This window comes from Pteropus vampyrus, unplaced genomic scaffold (assembly GCF_000151845.1).
Source record: "Pteropus vampyrus isolate Shadow unplaced genomic scaffold, Pvam_2.0 Scaffold50, whole genome shotgun sequence".
NCBI lineage: Eukaryota > Metazoa > Chordata > Mammalia > Chiroptera > Pteropodidae > Pteropus > Pteropus vampyrus.
The window spans coordinates 10424213-10444490 of NW_011888831.1; the positions used below are offsets into that span (position 1 = coordinate 10424213).

Here is a 20278-nt window from a genome sequence, read left to right on the forward strand (position 1 = left end):
AAAGATAAACAAAGGGGACTAGAAGAGTAGAAAAGTCGAGAGGAAGGGCAAGAAAAGAGCAACTGGGACTGAGAATTTTAAAGAGAACTGCTTGGTTTGCCTCTGAAAGTTCCTTCTTCCAAGCAGTGAGAATAAAGATGTTTAGTGTGCTTACTATTGCTAGCCACTCTTCTAAGTACTTTGCTTACAAGAAACTTATTTAACAGACCAATATCCTTGAGAGAGTATTTTCTATAATTTTAGGTGAGGAACACTGAGGCACACAGAGGTTAAGTATTTTCCCTATTGTCCTGTAGGTGCTAGATTAAGAAGTGGCATTTGAGCCCCAGGAATCTGAGTATCCAGTCCACAGAATGACTGTGACTAGAGCAGGCCTAGCTGAAGGAGATGAAAATCTCAAGTTTAAAGTCATGATCCCCATCCTCAATGGATTTAAGGAGAAAACAAATCACAGAGGCTCTATTGTGACCAACACGGGCAACAGTCCTGAACCAGTAGGTAATTAAGTCATTCATCTCTAGGAAAATCCCCCCAGTTATCTCTATAGGCCAGTGGTTCCCAGCCCTGGCTGCACTTTAGAATTACCTGGGGAGTTCTCATAAAACACTGTTGCCTGGGTTTCATGCCAGACCAATTGAGACAGAACCTCTTGAGGGGGGCCTCAATATCCATATTTTTTAAAGCTCCCCAATTGATTCTCTAGGGCTGGGAACCACTGATGCAGGTAAATGTGAAGGAGCCATCCCTGAGTGGAGAACCAACTTTGCCTAGCAGTTGAAATCCTTCCATGTAGGCTGCCAAGACATTGTCACAAGTGCTCTTCATCCCACAAGTTCCACGAGGACAGGCATTTTGTCCCCCGCGATATTTTTGGTATCATCCATGGCACCTATTAAAGTGAATGGTAAAGTCATAGAATCAGGGGGCTGTCTGGGACCTCACTGATCATTATGTCTGTGTTTTTTTGCAGTGTCCTTCAGAGTTCTAGGGGTCTGTGATATGGCCAAATGGGGACTACTTTGGGGTGGAGGTAGAGACACAAGTCATTTGTTTGGCAAAGTTTCCAGGAAACTTGAAATCTAAGAAGGTTAGCAAGACCACCCAGAAAATAGCATACAGTGTCTTCAACTCCTCAATTACAGGTAAAATTATTTATCAGGCCCCAGTTCTGGGATGAGACTATATATCTAACTTCCATTCCGAGAGAACTAAAGTGACAGTACCAGCATTCCAATTTACAACCTGAAGACCAACCACTGCAGTCCTCAGGCTACTGCAATAGCTGGCCACATCCTCTATCCCCTTGGGCTGTGCACGTCTGTCTCTCATTACAGACTTTCAGTAATTTCGAGAATAGGAAACTTACATTTCTTTGCATCTAATGCCCCACAACCCCACACCTAGTACACAGTAGAAAACTAATAATAGTTTCCTGGTTAAAATAAATACTAGGACAGAAATCACTTGCTGTCTGAACTTATTTGTAGTTATAACTGGATATACAGAGGCCTGGATATACATATGTATGAGCTTCAGATAGAAGAAAAAAATACAAATAGTCAATAGATAAGTAGAAAGTTTTTCATCTTCACTGAAATTTAAAGAAAAGCAAAAATTTTTAAACCACTGATATTCTTTTTACCCACTAGATTGGTTGATAAATGATTTAGGTCAGCAATACCCAGGCCTGTGATATGGCCAAATGGGGTTGCTTTGGAGTGGAGATAGAGATACATTTGTTTGGCAAAGTTTCCAGGAAACTTGAAATTGAGGAAGGTTAGCAAGACCACCCAGAAAACAATATACAGTGTCTTCAACACCTCCTAAAGAGAGTGTGAAAAATTAACAGTCTCAAAGATTATTAGTAGGGATATAAATTGAATAGCCATTTTAGAGGGCATGCTATATGACAACTGTACATATGGATACACTTTAAATCTAAACAATTATCCAAAGGAGATTATTGGATAAATATATAAAATGCTATTTATGATCTTTTAAATAAAAATAACCTATTTATCCTTAAAAATCAGATTGATTAAATAAATTAGGGTATACCCACACAATAGAATAATATGCTACCATTATAAAGGCAATGGTTCTTCAATCAGTCTTTTCTTACTCTAAGATCCTTGTGGACAGGTACAAAATCAATGTGTGATGGAATGAAGGAAGGGAAGGAAGAGAACAGAGAAGGAGGAAAGGGAGAAGGGGGGTGAGGGACCAACTTTCTGAGTTTGCCTGGACTGAGTTCCAGGTTACAGGAAGGACTTTCGGTGCTAACAAAAATCCCAGGAAAACCAGAACGAGTTAGTCACCCTGGCAGGGGGAAGAGGGACTCTCATCTCTTCCTGGTTTGAAAATCTATAGTAGTGGAAGCCTATTCTGTACTAAGAGATTGGCTGCTAGATGTCAAGAAAGATGAATTACAGTCCCAGCTCTGCCACTAAATAGCTTTGTGTCCTTAAGTAAGCCACTAACTCTCTCTGGGCCTTAACTTTTTCCTATAAAATGAGGGGTAGGACCAAATGGTTTGAAAGTCCCTTGAAACTCTATCACTCAGTATTAACACTTTTCTCTGGGTTCTGGCAGTACTCTCATGGTGTTTCTGCAGAAGAGTGTTCATTGTTTCTTTACCATGGACCCTTAGCTTTTCAAGAATAAATGTTATGCCTGTGTGCGTGCGTGCTTGCGTGCGTGCATGCGTGTGTGCGTGTGTGTGTGTGTGTGCACACATTTCAGGGACTGGCATGGTGTTGAAAATGGGTGGGTGGCTCTCCTCTGTCTGATGGGTCCTCAGGGAGATGATTTTCATTGTCTTCCACAACTCAGACCTGGGAAGTCCAAGTGGAGCCCAGCTTGGCAGGAAGGATTTATTATTGTCAGAGGCTTTTAGCAAGCAAGTGAAGTGTTTTATGAGTGAGGAAACAAAAACAATCCATTAGCTAAGCTCCAGCAGGGCCACCCCAAGCCAAATGAAGGGGAAACTGTGATGTACTAAAGCTGGCTCCCACTGGCTCAGTGGAGCTGAATATGCTCATCTCTTCCCAACTCTGCTTTCAGTGATGTCACCTTGGTAGCTTGAAATCATGGTTATGATAGTAATATTTACACCACAGAAATTGGCAAGTGCTAAAAATCTAGGCTTTTTTTTTTTTTTTTTTGAGAAACAAATTATCAAGACCTATCACTGACTCAGCTCAGGAAGGAGCAAGTAGCTCCTGGCTTAGGGCTTCTTCTTGGGGATGCAGAAGCACCCTCAAACTGGAGCACTGAGCTAGCCTTTCCTAAGTGAAGCCAGGGTAAGGGTTGGGGGGCCTCTGTCCAGGGCTAGGCAGAAGTGTCAGAAGTCAAATGGGAGGAGGAGAAAGGAGGTAAGGCAGGAGAAAGAGAGAAGACTACCACCTGTTAATAGGCCTAAGCCAAACATTCACCTCAATCAGGCATTCATAGGCCATCTGGAGAGGTAGCGAGTTTCTCAACTCGCTAGGTCTTTAAGCAGAAGCTGGGCAACCATTTTGCAGAATGATATGAGGACAGAGTCTTTCGAGTAAAAATAGTTTAGGCCTGAAGCCCAACATGACAAAACCATCTGTTTGACCTCAGGTACAATTACTGAGTCTCTCTAGACTTATCATCCAAATTTTTCAATGACAATGATGAAATCAAATTAAAAGGATTTGTGCCAGTTAAATGCATGCTTGGCCCACAGTGGGTATATTGATCGAGCAGGATATACTGGCTGAGATATGGAAAATGATATCTGATATGTGACATCTGTATACCGTGGAAACAGTTTTTAAATAAGCAGCTTGAGATTGGGAAAGTCTGCAAAGCAATTTCCACATCCGGTCGGCATAAATTCCTCAGTGACTGCTTATAATCCCCACCTAAGCTAAGCTGGTGGGCAAACGAATGTGGTCTTCAAACTGACCACAGGGAAAAAGTGATAATCCCTTGGCAGGTGATCTTATAGCCACCAGCAGGCTTCACTCAGGCCTAATGCATACCCAAGCAAGCGGAAGGTGGGAGCTCCCCAGAGAGGAGATCACCAAGTTGTGGGAAAGATTCAAGGTAAGATCTGCTTGAGTGAGGCCTTTCAAACCTCCATCCGTAGGAGTATGTAGTTCTCCCTCCCTCTTGAGCTATAGGTAGTATATCCTCATGGTACCTTCTAGAAACACAGAGGAGATTTTAACCCACATGATCCAGGCAGAGAGGTTAAGTGAGAAATCAGAGCTGGGTCTTAACTCTCTCTATAGCCACATCAAGGGGGAGCATCTAAGTCTCTACCAAGAAAGCAAGAGCTAGAGGAAAACTTATAGGTATCCAGAGTCCTGACTGGTGTAGAGATATCGGGACTAGAACACCTGCTCCTAGGAGGGATTGCTGACCACCTCTATCACCACTACCACACGACAGAGAAAACGAGGCCCGTAAGGAGACAAATGCCCCTAGTCATCATGGACTCACAGCTGTTCACAAACCGAGGTAGTCATACTTAGTAATACATGTCTCTTCTTTGCTAGTTCATGGCATATTCCATGAAGCCTTCCTTGCTCTATAGCAGCAGTCCCCAATCTTTTTGGCATCTGAGACCAGTGCTCCTATGAGAATCTAAGGCCTGATGATCTGAGGTGGAGCTGAGGTGGTGATGCTAGCACTGGGGAGCGGCTGCAAATACAGATGAAGCTTCACTCATTCACCTGCTGCTCTCCTGCTGTGTGGCCTGGATCCTAACAGGCCAGGGACCGATACCAGTCTGTGTCCCAGAGGTTAGGAACCCCTGCTCTACAGGCACTGTCTGGGGCTAGGGGCTCTGACTCCCTGAGAAGCTTGGGGGCAGCAACACAAAGGCATCGTCCGCAGCTCCATTTTTATGAAGCTGATAACAAATTGACTTAATTAGTGACTTTTATCCCCACTGCTCCCAATCCAAAACATATCCCTCCAATTCTATGGCCCAGTTTTCAAATGATTCCCCAAAACTCCAAGTTCTAAAGCCCAAGGCAAGTATGACCCCCTTCTCAGAAGGCCAAGAATTAGTTGGTACCCTCTTGGCATCTCAGGTATGCACTAATTGTTAAATGCGCCACCCCAGGCTGTGGCCTGGAATTAGGCCAACATCTACCTATCCCTGGACAGCCAATAGGATAGGGAGGTGGGGTGTAAAGGAGTAAGATAGGCAAATGATATACCCAGATACTGGAATATACCCAAGAAAGGTAAAAATGTAGACCTAGATTGCCTGATCTGTCTCGGTAAATGCATGACCTTGGGGCGTGTCACAACCCCTTTCTGGGCCTCATCTTCCCCATATATAACTCCTGTGGATCCGATTTCCTTCTATCCCAACTCATCCTCTTTTCTCTATCTGCACTGTCACCTCCTGAGACCAATTTACCTTCCTTTTAATTGACTTCTCTCACCTACCCTTGCCTCCCTTAACTTAACTTGATATGGGGGTGGGGTGGGGTTGGGTGGGCGAGGAGGGGAATTACAATAAAGATGTTTCTAAAAGATGAGGAGGAGGAAGAGAAGGAAAAAAAAGAGAAATCATTATTTATAGTCTTAAGACATTTTTCAGCAAGACAGGAAGAAAAGAAGGGACGGAAAAATTCTGGCTAAAAAAAAATATATATATATGAAATCAACCTCAGTAGAAATATGAAAGTGTGACTCTTAAGAAAAAAGAAAATGGCAGGCACAGACTGACAAGAGGCAGTGAGAAAACAGGACAGGGTGGGAGGTGTGGAAGGGCAGCCACCAGGCCACTCAGGCTGGAAAAGCTAGTTCAGGTGAAAATGAATCAGGAAAAGCTGCTGTGCATTGAACCAAAATGAAGCTGGGGGCTTCAGGGGCGAGACCCCTTTCACAGCTGCCGTCCTGGTGCTAGGCTGTGAAAGCATGTACTGCTCCTAAACTTTAAGACAGCCTCAGCACCATTCTGCTCCATCACAGCTCCGCTTCAATCTCAAGGTGCGAACTTGATTTCGTGGGACTCGCAGACATCCGCCACCTCACCACGAAGGCCTAGATGCTGCAGCAGCCTGCTGGGGAGAAGAGCACTTTGGAGATTGCTGGATATTTTCTAAAATTCAATTAAACAACCCTGTGAAGAAAAGCCATGTTTCCCCATATTTTGCAGATAAGGAAACTGAGGCTAGATGATTTTTAAAGGCCATAGTGTTAGACTGTGAAGCCAGGATAGAGCCAGCTGCTAGTGTTTTAGTAACTTGTACTTTCCCCCTGGTTCTAAAAGCAATATATCCTTATTATAAAAATATATAAACTAATAAAATAACAAAATGAAAGTCACCCATAACCTTCTACCCAGAGAGGAATAAAAATTTTGTATATTTCCTTCTAGTCTTTTTTAATTAATTTATCTGCATACTTATTTTTTTACTTACTTACAAAGTAGGATTATACTGTGTATACTATTACAACCCTTTCTAAGAACTTTATGTGATGGACAATTTTTCTCTGGCCATTATTTATCCTTGAGAAACTGATTTATTGGTACATAGCAAAACATGACATAGGTACATCAGAGTTTATTTGACCCTTTTTCTACTCTTGGACATTTAGGTCGCTTCCCACTTTGAGGCAGCTTTATGAATGACTTTAAGAAACGTCTTTTAATATAACCTCTGTGGGCCCTAGCACTAAACTCTGTAATCTCAAAGAGATTACATGGAAAACCATTATGACAAGTAATAAAATCATAGAGCAAAGAACTTGTAACTTGGTGGAATTCAATAACGTTTCATTAAGAAAATGACACTGCATTTGGAACAGGGGTCAGCAAACTTTTTCCATAAAAAGCCAGATAGCAAATATTTTAGACTTTGCAGACCAGATGGTCTCTGTTGCAACTACACAGCTCTGTCACTGCAGCACAAAAGCAGCCATAGATGATACATAAATAAATGGGTGTGTCTGCGTTCCAAAAAAACTTTATTTTCAAAAGCAGGCAGTGGGCTGCATTTGGCCCACAGGCTATAGTTTGTCAACCCCTGATTTAGAACACCAAAAATAGAGACAGATTTTGTTAGGGCCTTATCCCAGAGAGGACAATTCAGCTGGAAGGAGTTGTGAAAGCAAAAACATAAGAAGAAAGTACAGGGGGTATGGAAATATATTTAATGGTTGGCTAGCATAGGTCGGGACTAAGTCATACAGGGTCTCAATGCCAGGCTAAAGTCTATGGATCGATAGAGAATCCATTCATTTTCATGAGACTATTTTCAAGTGTCGGGGACCCAAAATGTTCCCAGAATGACAGCTATCTCTGAGAAATTATGGAAAGAAATGCTGACTTTGGCTTTATCTCTGTTTTGGTTTTCTGTTTTCTTGCTTACTTCCTTTAGCATCTTATAATTCACTCCATTTCGGTACATCTGTAGACCCAGAGGCCAGAAGCTATCCAGCTGGAAGAAATAGGAGTGAAACGGAATAAGGGGAAGGGGTTCTGTGTTGGCTGCTTCTTTATTGGACTATGAATCTCAGTGCATGTGATGGAGCTCAAGGGAGAGCAGCTGGCCACCCAGGTGTGTAAAGTCACCTGACTCCCTGGCCTAGAGAATAGGCCTACTTTCTGGGTATGCATGTCTCCATCTGGACTATCTGCACATCAAGCCCATACATGGTCTTCAGTTCTTTCTGTTCCCACAGTTCTCATTTTAGGTCTAAGTTACTGGCTCTCAAGAGTGATCTCACAACGAATAGCATCATATCACCTGGGAACTGGTTAGAAATGCAGAGCCTCAGGCCCCACTCCAGACATACTAAGTCAGAAATTCTGGGGGGTGGGGACCAGCGATATGTGTTTTAACAACATTCCAGGTGACTGTGATGCACACTCAAGTTTGAGAATCACTGCCTGGGATCCCTCTATCCCCAGCAGAACTCCATCCCAAGGGGCTAGGCCTGTGCTTCTGAGTATTAAATGCAATTTTATCCTCCTAAGAATCCCAAGATCTCATTATTGCTATTTAAAAGATGCAGACACTGAGTCTCTGATATACTGAAAAAATTGATTTGAACCTGTGTCTTTATTCCAAAGCCCATACTATTGACCACTGTACTCTAGTGCCTTGTCTTTATGGATAGGGCTAGAAGGTCCACAAAGAGGACTTCCCCAAAGGCTGCCATGATTCATTTACTTAATAAGCATTCATTGACCACCTCTCCTGTGCCAGACCATATCCTAAGGTATTACATATATTCTTAAATTCCATCCTGGCCCTTAACCCTATGAGTAGGTAACTTGCCTCAGCACTTACAGAGCATGAAACACCAGCTTAGGAAACAGCGTTACTTTTTTCAGGGTTACTAGAGCTCAGAGTGCTATAAATTTCCACAGAAGGATGCATGTTAGCTCAAGTAAGCAGCAGGTGGCTTTATAGAGGAGGGAGAAAATGAACTGAGAAGAACCATACGCATGTGTGGGGGAGAAGACAATAGCAATGGCAAAACTGATTAGGTTCAAGCAAGCTGTAGTGGGGAGGGGGGTCTGTAGGGATCCAGCTCTTGTGACCCTGTGTGAACTGTGTGTGTCTCAGGCCCTATGCCAACTCCAAGACCTCCCATGGCTCTGATACAGATAACCTCCCAAAGGGCCCTCTCCAGATGCCCTAGGTTTGAGTTCAGTTTCTTCCACTGAGGCTCTATTTCTCCATTGGTTCCAGACTCAATCAGTGGATTTCAAACACTTTTTAAGTTGCAAACGCTTTTACTGAAATATCTGTAGAGGGCTGACCACCATAAGCCCCTCCCAACCCATAGAAGTACTTCGGCACCTTATAGAGAAGTCATTACAGCCCATTCGTTCTAGCCCCCATTACTATGTGACATCTCCTGGTACTCTCCACACTTACTCCTCTCAGCCGCATGGGCCTTCTTGCTATTTATTCCTCAAACATGCCAGTCACACACGCTCCTTAGAGCCTTTGCACTGGCTATTCCCTTTGTCTAATATACGCTTCCTCCGGACATCTTTACTTCCTTCAAGTCTTTGCTCACATGCTGCCCTCTCAATGAGGTCTAATGTGCCCCCCTATTTAAAATCACAACCCGTCTCACACACCAACACTTACAACCCCTTCCCACTGCCCCACTGGGTTTTTTCCAAGCCCTTATTACTTTCTAACTTCATATTTACCTTTCATGGTGTATACTGCTTATGGCCAGTCTGTCTCAGGAGTAGGAAGCTCCTTGAGAGCAGAGATCTGTGTCCACTTTGTACACCACCATATCTCAAGTGCCTACAGCAGTGCTTCAGAACACAAAGGCCCTTGATAGGCCTTTGTTGTAGTGAAGACAAAAGCGTTGAAGGTACTCCCTGTGTACGAGTTGTCTTCCCCTGTTGGTGCTTCCAAGACCCCTGCCCTGTGCACTTTGTTTGCAGCAGGACCAGAACCCAACAGGGCACCGACACCAGCCCATTATTCTGAATCCCTGAGGCCGGGAGCAAAGCCACTTGCTTTTTCCCCCCACACCTTCACCATCCTTAGACTATATAGTCAGAAAGTGAGAGAGGAAGAGTCAGGAGGGCACATGAGAAATGCTGGAAAAGGAAGGGAAGAGAGAAAGGAGGAGAGAGCAGAAGGCACTATTGCAGATGGCCTGGCTGGGATCTAGAGTGTGAGCTGCATCCCCCACAGCATCTGGTTTTACCTTAAACAGAAATAAGACAAGGAGCACAAGGTCAGCACTTACTATGAGACATTTCTGGAGGTAGGTATTTCCCATGAACTGTCTCATTTATCCTTCTGATGATGCTGGGATACACAAGGAGCTGAACCAAAGAGACCGACATAAGTTACCCAAGATTGCCCAGCTAGTAAGGGAGTGCCTGGGATTCAGATCCAGGTTATCTGGCTCCAGAGCCTCGCCCTTACCTTCTACCAGTGCTGTCCAAGGCATTCACACTAGAGAAATAGCTGAATATTTCTCAGGAGAATAGAGAAGAAGCTGAGGAATCCACTGTATGTAGTTTTTCTTTGCCTGCCTCATTCCTCTCCTGGAGTCACAGGCCCCAGGCCCACAGTTTAGGGAACTCTGGCCCTAGGCATCTTTCCTGTGATCTAGCCCCAGAAGGCAGCCTTTGCTCGAGCTCCCTATGCTCAAGTCACTACCATCATTACAGGGAATGCTTGCCACATCAGATCCTTTCCGTTAGGCACCGGTAGAGGCTATGAAGCCAGCCACAAGGTGTTTTGTCTGGCTAAGCTTTTGGACTGATTCAGTCTTCAGAACCTACTCCTCCTGGCCCTACTCTTCCTGGAAACGGTTGCCATGGAACACACAGTAATGCAGCCTTCACTGTCAGAACTAATGAAAGTCAAAAGCTATTAGGGGAAGGATGTTTTTGCTCCCTCCCCCTAGTGCATAATTCCACCCTTCTGGTGGGGTGTTTGCATTTCTGTTCTGTTTTTCAGATGTTAATTGTATCCTCATTGTTATTCCTTGCCCATTGCCATCACCTCCTTTTGGAGCTCCAGTCCCTAAAGCAAAGCCTTTTTGAGATAATGAAGCTAAGTGACCAAAGGGAGGGCATCCAGCCTCTCTCTAGAGTGATCTTCCCTAAGCATGCATCTGATCAGGCCACATGGCTGCTGAAAAGCCTTCTGTGGCTTCCAGCAACCTCAAGGACTCTTGGAACCAGATCCCAACTGCACTTTGCAGCCTCCTTCTTTCCTCCAGGACATCCTGGGCCAGAGTCGCAGAAGGCCACCCAGGTCTAATCCCAAATGACACACTCACAGCTCCATTTCTGCTGCCCCATGCCTTCTGTCTAGAATGCCCTCCTGCTGTTCTCCATCTCCCAACTCTTTCAGGGGTCAGTTTATATGGGCCACCTCCCTCAGTATAGCCCCCCATCCCTAATGTAGGCAGACCTATGGCTTGTACCTGTTCACAGGTCCCATCATAACTATTTGTTGCAGACATAGCTCCCTCTTCTAGATAATGAGTTCCTGGAAAGCAGAGCCAGACTCTGATTCATTCCCAATTTCCCAGAGCCTGGTACTGTGCTTGGCACTTAGTATTGTGATGCTGCTGCTAACTTACTTCTTTCTACTCAGTCCGTTCACTGGGGGAAGGTGGGAACTTTGCCTACAGGAGAAAGAGCCAGAAACTGCCCTGAGAATCGTTCTCCCAAGACTGAGCATCTCCATTCACAGGTGAGAGGCACCGCAAGTATTAGGGGCTGCTCCCCTACCCCTGGGCCCCGAGCCCCTTCCCCATGTTTCTGTGGCAATACTTTCATTTTGCTCTCCTCATTCCTGCCTCTCAGTCTCCCAGCACCTTCAGGGGTGCTAGGCAAGGATGCAAATTACCTTGCTATAAATACCACCAGGTGAGCTCCTAGGGCCCCAGACTTGTCTCCTCTTTCTCAGTGCCTCTGTGGTGGGTCAGGTAGTAGTGGGTGGGTAGAGTCTGCACAGCAATCTACCCATATGTTTCTTCACTCCTCACACCTGTGAAGAGAGATGCTCAGTCCTGGGAGAAAGATTCTCAGGGCAGCTTCTGGGCTCTCCCTCCTGTGGGCAAAGTGGCCCTCCTTACTTCAGCCCAGGCTTGAAAGGAGCTATCTGTTCCCACCCTGAGAGATCCTGGTTCTGCAAGAGGTTCCAGGCCAGGGAGCAGGAAGAGACCCACAAGTTTTCTCCCTCTGGACTCCTGGAGAAGCACACTCTCACCCCCAATAACTTCAGCTTTTCTGGCTGCATGCCTGGACATGGGAAGGGTGGAAGGCAAACCTCCCTTCAGTTGATTCTCTGTTTCCACCAGAATATTTCTAAAATGCAATTCTGATCATGTCACTTTCTTGCTCAAAATTCTTCAGCAGGTTCCCAAGATTTTCAGGATAGAAATACTTACCACTTTTCATGGAATACAGGCTCCCTCATGCTTTGGCTTACTGACCACTTCCCACTCCCTTTCTCCTTACCCAATCCGTGATATTTCATCTCAGTCAGACTAGGTAATGTGTGATTTTCCCAAATGCTCAGCCTTCTCCTGCCTCTGGGTCTTTGTCCATGCTGTTCCCACTGACTGTAATGTCCCTTCCTTCTTCTCTCCCCCTCTCTCTCACCTTTCAATCTCCTCCTCACCCTTTAAGTCTCAACTCCAAGGCCACTTTTCATGGAAGGCTTCCCAAGTCCCCAGGCAGAACAGGTGCCTCCCTTGTTGCCCCACTGGCTCTCCCGTGTCCCCCCCCAAAGCAATCTCATGGTCAATGAGAATAACTGGGTTTCCTGTTGGTTTTTCCTTATAGATAGGGCCATGTTTTATTAATTTATTGATTTTTGTACCCCAATACCTAACATTAGAGCTCACACCCAATTAGGTTGAACTGTCACAGAGGCAGGACTAGGATGAGATGAATGAGGCACCTAGGGTACAGAATATAAGAAGATGCTCTCAATTTGCATAAAGACAAGCTGGGCACGAGTTGTCATAAGAGGTTTTCCACCCCTATTCTTCTGCTTGTCAGGTCACATCTAGGCCTGTGTGGCAGAAAGGGTGACATCCATTTAGAAGAAGGATGGGAGAAACTGCACTTTTCTGAAAGGTCCTGATCTCTGGCTCTATACAGAACTAAGAAGCATCTTCACTTCCACCAGAATCCCCAAGGAAATCTCCAACTTCTTGGATGTAGGGCTATATACCTGACCCTGTGCTAATCACTTCATGCATTAGCTCACTAAGTCCTTTCCAACATCATTACTGCTACCACTTTTCACATGAGGCTTAGAAAAGTCAATTAATCAGGCCAGGTCACAGATGGTAAAGTGGTTGAGCTGGGCTTACAATACAGGACGGCATGAACCCAAACTTGTGCTCCTTCCTCTACTTCATGCCTTGTCTCCTACAACTGAAGGCAGGAGTATACAGGGATTTGTTTCTCTCTCTCCCCACAATGCATGCTCATAGTATGCCGACAGACTTTCATTCATGTAGTCAACCAACAATTATGAAGGCACTGTCCTAGGTGCTGAATCCAGTGAAAACGAGCAGACAGGGTGCCTGCCCTCACAGAAGGTACACTGTGACATATATGAATATGTCAAATAGTGAGCAATAATGCAATGCCTTAGTAGCTTCCCCACTCAATTCCAATGGCTTTGTAAAGACCAAGGTGACAGCCAGGTATGCAGATGTTAAAAAGTGCCCTGGGTCTCTCAGGGCCCGGTAATGATCTGATTCCCTTAAACTGCCTGCCTTTGCTATGGAAATTGATGAGCCAAAGGCTCTTTTCATACTGACAAGCCCCTATACCCCAGCTTCACTTGATTTATTAGAAGAAGGAGCTGAATTTAAAAGGGACAGATGCAGTATTGATTCTGCATCTGAAGATATGCCTCCCCAGACTCCCTGTTCAGCCTCAGGCCCCCAGCTCCCATTGGCTGCAGAGCCTATCATAGCAAAACACTCTCTTCAATGACTTGTTTCATCCCCTCACCACGCTCTGATCTCTCAGAAAGGGGAGCTCTCAGACCTGCTCTCCCCTTTCTCTGCGTCCCTATAGCTTCCACGTGCCTTTACCTCACAGCTCCAGGGCCATCCACCCAGATCACTCTCTAACACTGGATTTTAGATAGCCCAGAGATTGTGTCTGCTGTACCAGGCCCTTTAGACCTTAACACCAAGCAGCTCCCAGGTCAGCCCATTCCCAGCTGTCCTAGTGCCTCCAAGACAATGTCACCAACTTGATAACTTCACAACTCAGACTGAAGATGATTGCAGGCTCCTCAACCTTAAAATGTTCTAACTAAAATCGCTCTGTAGAAGGATACCAACTCCGATAATTGATCATCTACCTTTGCCCAAACAGACCTGACATAGAGTCTTAGCTTCTTTGTGCCAGAGTTTGTCTTCTCACGTAACTCAGTGTTCTGTACCCTTATGAAGACTTGGCAGCCCACATCCAGGAGCAGCTGATATAAAGAAAGAGGGCTTAAGTGGATCAAACTTAAATTCCCTCAATTCTATGGCAAGTGAGGACAGAGCTGGTATGAAGTAGGTCCCCAGGGTAGGGGCCAGGACCTGCAGACTGGAGTGGCAGTAGTTAGGGCTGGTCCGGCATCTTCCCATTCTGTAGCTGAGAATTAGGGAGTGGGAGGAGCCCCGAGAATGGGAGAATCATGCTCGAGAAACACCACTGTGGGAAAGAGAGATAGTACACTCAAATTTCTCCGCCACCTCTTTCCCAGGTAAAAAACATCCTGAAGAAAAAAATCAGTGAGGGAAGGAGCATAACAGAAAAGGTTCAAGAATGTTCACTGGAGCTAGTTGATGGCATGACTGAATGAAAGTGGAAGAAGTTAAAACTCTCACTGGGAGCTTTACAATCAATGTCCAAGAGGTGGTAAATGTAAAGGAAAGCATATGCATGGGCTTTGGGGTCAGAGGAACACAGAATAGAATCCCAGCTCTGCCACCATATTAGCTATGACCTCAAGCAAGGTATTTATTTGGGCTTCAGCTGCCTCATCTGTAAAGACACAGCAGCATACCTGTTTGAAAAGCAAGCACATTTGGAGTTCTTCCCTACTTCTATGGGGCAGGAGATTGGGGGCAGCTCAGTAGTATGCTGAGGTTATGGCAATGGTGGTGGGAGAAAGGGGCAGAAGGCAAAGTCAGGGAGGAGCTCTAGATAGGCTATTTCAGGGGTGGTAGTGGATCCCGGGCACCAGGACCCCCCAAATAAGGTCATATCCTGTGCAGTGAGCACAAGTGTTAAAGCTTTTGGCCCTGGGACCAGGGTCAACATCAAGAAGCAACACAGTGGAGGAAGTCTCAGAAAATAATGGGGAGGGGCAGAGACATCAGTGGACAACTGAATGGCAGACTGACACTGGCCAGGTGCACTGGTGGAACCAATAAGAGGGCAACACCACTGAGTAGTGCTGGGGCCCTAGCTTCTTTAGCCACAAGACAGCTTTTCCACGTAGAGAAAAGGTCAATGGACTTGAGAGTAGCTTACGAGTACCCAGGTGTGCTCAAGTCCCATCCCTATCATTCACTTCTAAAGTCATTGCCTTGTACCAAAGAGCTGACCAGGCCAGAAGCTGGTCTATGAGAACCATTTTGTTTTGCACCTCTGAGCAAGGCTTTAGAAGACACCCAAGTCTGATGCCTGACTAGAGGCAGTGGGAAAGTTAGAAAGTAGATCCTCCTTTCCTAATCCGCATCATTTGCCTCACTCCTGCATTTTAAATAAACTTTATCATGCAATATTTGAGATGTACAATAAAAGCAAAAATAATAATACGAGGAGCAGCCATGAATCTACCACCAAGATTAGGAAATAAGGCATTGCTGGTACAGCTGAAACCCCACCTACCATGCGCCTCTTCGTGGCCACACCTTCCCTCTCCCCCTTCCCCAGGAGTCATTATAATCTAGAATTTAGACTTTATCATTCCCACAAAAGGCTTTATACTTTTACTACATATTTATTTATCCCTGAACAATATATAGAATTGGTTTGCATGTTTTCAAACTTTATATAAATGGTATCATAAAATAAGTACTTTCTGCAGCTTGCTATTTTTCATTCAACATTAATAAATGTGATTCATCCACATTGACTTGTGTGGCTCTGGTATATTACTTTCCTCTGCTAAAACTTCTATTATTTGAGAACGTCACAATTTATTTATTAGTTCCCATTAATAGATAACAGAAGGTTTTTCCCAAAGTTTTTCTCTTACAAACTGCTGCCGTGAACATTCCCTAGCCTGATTCCACGAACAAATGGGGCGATGTTGCAATTTGTCCCATGCTTCACTCCTTCACTTCATTTTCAATCACACACCTTCCTCCATGCCCCACACCCAAGCCACTCTGCTTGGGCTCTGTAATTAGACTCTTTCTATCTGAATAGCCCTTTCTTTCCTTGAACTGCTTCAGGATTTACCACCTTGACTTTGCCCTTGGGAGCTCTCATTTCCGCCTGCCATCTTCGGACAGGAAGCACTGGGTAAGCGACCCACTACAAGCCCCACAAAGTCCTATGGGACTTGCCTTAGTTGTACCAGCTCTTCCCCAGCTTCTGTCTGGCTAGATAATAAGCTCCGAGGGATAGGGATTGGGTCTGACTCATTCAGTGCTATAACCCCATCCCAGGCACAGGACCTAGAACATGGTTAGAATGCCCTTTAAATACTTCTTGACTAGATTATTGCATGGACAAATGCTTTATGAAAAAGGTGTACCAAATAAAAAACTTGCATTTACCTTTACCCAGATTCATAGCTCCCACCTATAGGTCCATGGCAATCCCAGTGAATCTCATGTGACCACTGGGTCATCTGCAGACCGAAAGCTGCCTCTCACAACTTACTGAAGTCTTCTCAAAGAGGGAAAGACATCCAGTCCCTCCCACACGAGATGAACCCCAGGACCTCATCGTTTGGGGCACATGAGGGGAACCTCCTGTCATCGGTCAGCCTGAGGTACCCCAGAATGGTGGATCCCTGGAGCACTCAGCCTGTACAAGGCAGTGAAGGCAGCCTCCTTTTACCTGGTAAGGTCACTTTTTGATGTAAAACACATACTACAGTTGAAGCGTCTGATAGCAGTGTTGTACCTCACAGCAGATATTGACAAGAGGAAGAAGCATAAAGCACAAAGGGCTCTTAGGGAAAAAAAAAAAAAGGAATAAGGAAAGAAAAATGTTGATATTTGCTGGGAGGAGGAGTGGAACTGAGATGCAGCCATGGAAAACTGAAGACACACTAGTCAAATAGCAGGTTGCAGTAGAATGAAAACCGTGGAATGTGGAGAAAGGGGGCTTGCCATCAGTCCTGCCTCCGCCGTGTACCAACCTACAAATTTGGTTAGGTCATTCGGCTTCATCTGATAACAGACATAAGCTAACACTTACTGTGTGCCAACTATGTATAGCCAATGACTGTATGCAACATACGGCATTCCCTGATTGAATCAGAGGACCAACCCACAGACTATACACAGCCTGTCCGGCAGCATCCCCTGCAGACACTTGTAACTACTGCACTACACTGTCCCTTCACTGGAAACATGATCCTGTGTGATCCTCACAACATCTTTGTTGGGCTGATGAGGATGATAAATAGAGAAACTGAGGTACAAAGCTACATGGTTAGTGAAGATGCTGCCATTCAAATCTAGGGTTGCCAGTTTGGCCTCAGCAGCACAAGTTACTCAGGATCATGAAGCACTTGATAAAGCTAAGCTGCTTTAGCTCAACCTTACAAATTATCTCCAAAGCCCACAAGTCAAGGCCCATCTTACTAGAATTTCTCCACCAAACCCACTTTATCTAGGGCACATCAAAGGAAATTGTGGTGTCATCGAATTCACGCATTAGTAGATTAAATAAGTATAAAATCTCATACTTTTGTGTGCAAAGTACTGTTCTAGGCTCCATAAATGCAGACAGAGAAAGAAAATCCACAGAGTTCTTGCTTTGGAGAAGCTCACGCTGGAATATGCAAAGGTTCACAGTTCAATGTAATAATGACTCTAAGGAATTTAGCAACAATATGCAATGACAAAACTGAAGAAATATCCTGGAGGGAAGCACACCTGATTATCCTGGGTGTGGTCCATGCTATGTGGCCGTGGGCAACTCATAACACAGTCCCCCACCTCTGGGTCCTCAGTGTCCCCATTCATAAAATGGGATCCTAACACAGCATGATCCTCTTGCTTCTTCCAGCCCTGCTGCTCTCCGGCTTCTGCTTCAGAGCTCTTTCCTTTTGGCTGTGACCAAACCCTGATGAGCACCATGAGTTAAGACTTGGCCAGGTACATACAGCTCTGGAGCCTCAGGTGGCAGAGTGGACAAGATCAGCTTGGACCAGGGGATTTTATACTGTTAGTCTCCTCAGCACAATTCCATTCTCTCTTGGCCTTCTTGCAGGCACCTGGGGTTTGAAGCTGGCAGTGCCATCAAAGGCAAGCCGGTGGCTGCATTATAAAAAGGTTGTATTCCCTCTTGTTGATAAATAAATCCTTTTCCTCCTAAATAGCCAAGCTGGTGGGTATTATTGTAAGAGCTTTGTACTCAGCAGACATTAGATCCTGCATCTTTGCAATATTAATTAGTTTTCTATGATGCTTTATTTTAATCATGAAAAAGTGAGATCGGTGGGGTCTAGTCAAAGAAAGAGTTGGGGAGACAGTTAGAAAAGAAGTACAGATAATGTGAGGGAAGCAGCTAGAGACAGGGAGGGGGGTGGCACAGGCTGGAAGGTGAGGAAGGGAGCTGACATTTCATAAACATCTACTACGTGTTGGAAATGGTACTAGGTTCTTTGCCTGCATTGTTTCAGTCAACCCTGAAACCAATCTGCATTTACTAGCCTCATTTTACAGATGAACAAACTGAAGCTCAGACAAATTAAGTGCCTTTTCCAAGGTCAAAAATCTAATACGGGGAAAATCCAGGGTTTGAATCCTAGTTTTTTTTTACTCCATACCTGAACCTCTTTCAAGTATATTCATTCAACTTTCCACAAATATGTAGCCAGCAATTATTGTGCCCAGGCATAAGGCATCTCCACAAGAAGGGCACTTGACTCCGTCTTCATGAAAACAATGCCATTGTATTTGTGTTTTGGAAAGATCCCTCTGAGTGCAGTGCAGAGACTGGGTTTTAAAGGAGGCAGGACTGTTGCAGCTGCCCAGGAGAGAGATCATGGTGGCCTCCATTAGGAGGTGGCTGTCATAATGGAGAGAAATGACTGTTGCAAACTCTCCAAACTCATTTTCTCTTGGTAGCTCATACAGGTTAGTTGATATAGAATGCTAATACCTCTCTAAGGACCCAAAGGAAGAATTTTAAAAAGAACAATATGTAAGAAAATATGATCAGTATTTTTGCTTCTTTGTTATTAAACAATCCATAAACACACAGTGAGACTCAGAGTATGATAAACGGTCTTTCAGTTGCTATATGGATAACTTTTATCTCTTCACCTTCAAAAAGCATCTAGCCTTGTTAAGAAAGGAGGCATACTTTCCTATAAAGATACCTAGCAATATACATCAGAAAGACATGGAAAAGAAGTGAGATGCAGGAAGAGTAGGCTGTCAGCATGACTGGGGTAGAGGGGGCCAGGAGAAAATCATTATTTACGAGAACATACTGTGTATGTTATGGATTGAATTGTTTCTCAAACAGATATGTTGAAATTCTAACCTCCTATAACTCAGAAAGAACTTATTTAGAAATAGGGTCATTGTAGATGTAATTATTTAAGCTAAAATGATATCAAACTGGAGTAGGGTGGGCCCCTAATCCAGTATGACTGATATTCCTATAAGAGAGTGAAAATGGCCATGTAAAGATAAGGCAAGTTATGTTGTCACAAGCCAAGAAATATCCAGGGCTACCTGAAGCTGACAATGAAGGATTCTCCCTTAGAGACTTTGGAAGGAGCATGACCCTGCCAACACCTTGACTTCAGACTTTCAGTCTCTAGAACTGTCCGAGAATAAATTTCTGTTGCTTTAAGCCCCCTAGTTTGTAAAAACTGAAACAGTGTGTATCTCACTTTATCTTCCCCCAAAACTGCACAAAGTGGGCACTTTGAGTTCCATTTTACATGTCAAGATTCTGGGGCTCCAGAATTAACACATACAGATCACTCCACTAATATGTGATATGCCTGTGCTCAGCTATCCACTATAGAAGTGGTTCTAGAGGTGAACTGGAAAGAATAAATAGGAAATAGAAGTTACCAGATCTGATCATGTGGAGAGCAGAACTTTCCTCCGTGATGTCATGCATTGCTTTAGTCCCCAAGATAAATGAATGCTTACTAGGTGACAGACATAGGTTCAAAGCTGAAGAAAAATTGCGGCTGAATTAGATGTGGTTGCCCTTGAAGAATTCACAGTCCAGTGAGGAAGAAAACTATTTAACCAGACACAATGAGGTGAGCAGTGAATCCACTGTGCAAACAAAGTGCATGGAAACAGCCCCCAAGTACTTCCTATTTCTCTAACCAAGAGACACCTTGATGGTGAGGCAGCTCCTGACTTAACAATAGCTTGCAGAAAAAGAAAACTTGACCATATTAAATGAACATGTAGTGATTCAAACATCAGTATTGTAAATTCCCAATGAAAAACAACAACAGTAAAATATGAGAAAGTGTGCATCTTAGAATCAGGGAAATACTATAACATTGCCCAGGGCAGATATGGAAGGTTTCCTAAAAATCATGGCACTTAAGCTGAACCTGAAGGAAGAGGAGAAATGTACCAAGGG

The 20278-nt window shown here is 44.4% G+C and overlaps 1 protein-coding gene across 2 annotated transcripts in view; it reads right to left on the reverse strand.

The window, feature by feature from the left end:
* ASIC2 (acid sensing ion channel subunit 2) overlaps window positions 1-20278 on the reverse strand; it is a 1014799-nt gene that overhangs the window by 939110 nt on the left and 55411 nt on the right. The window lies entirely within an intron of this gene.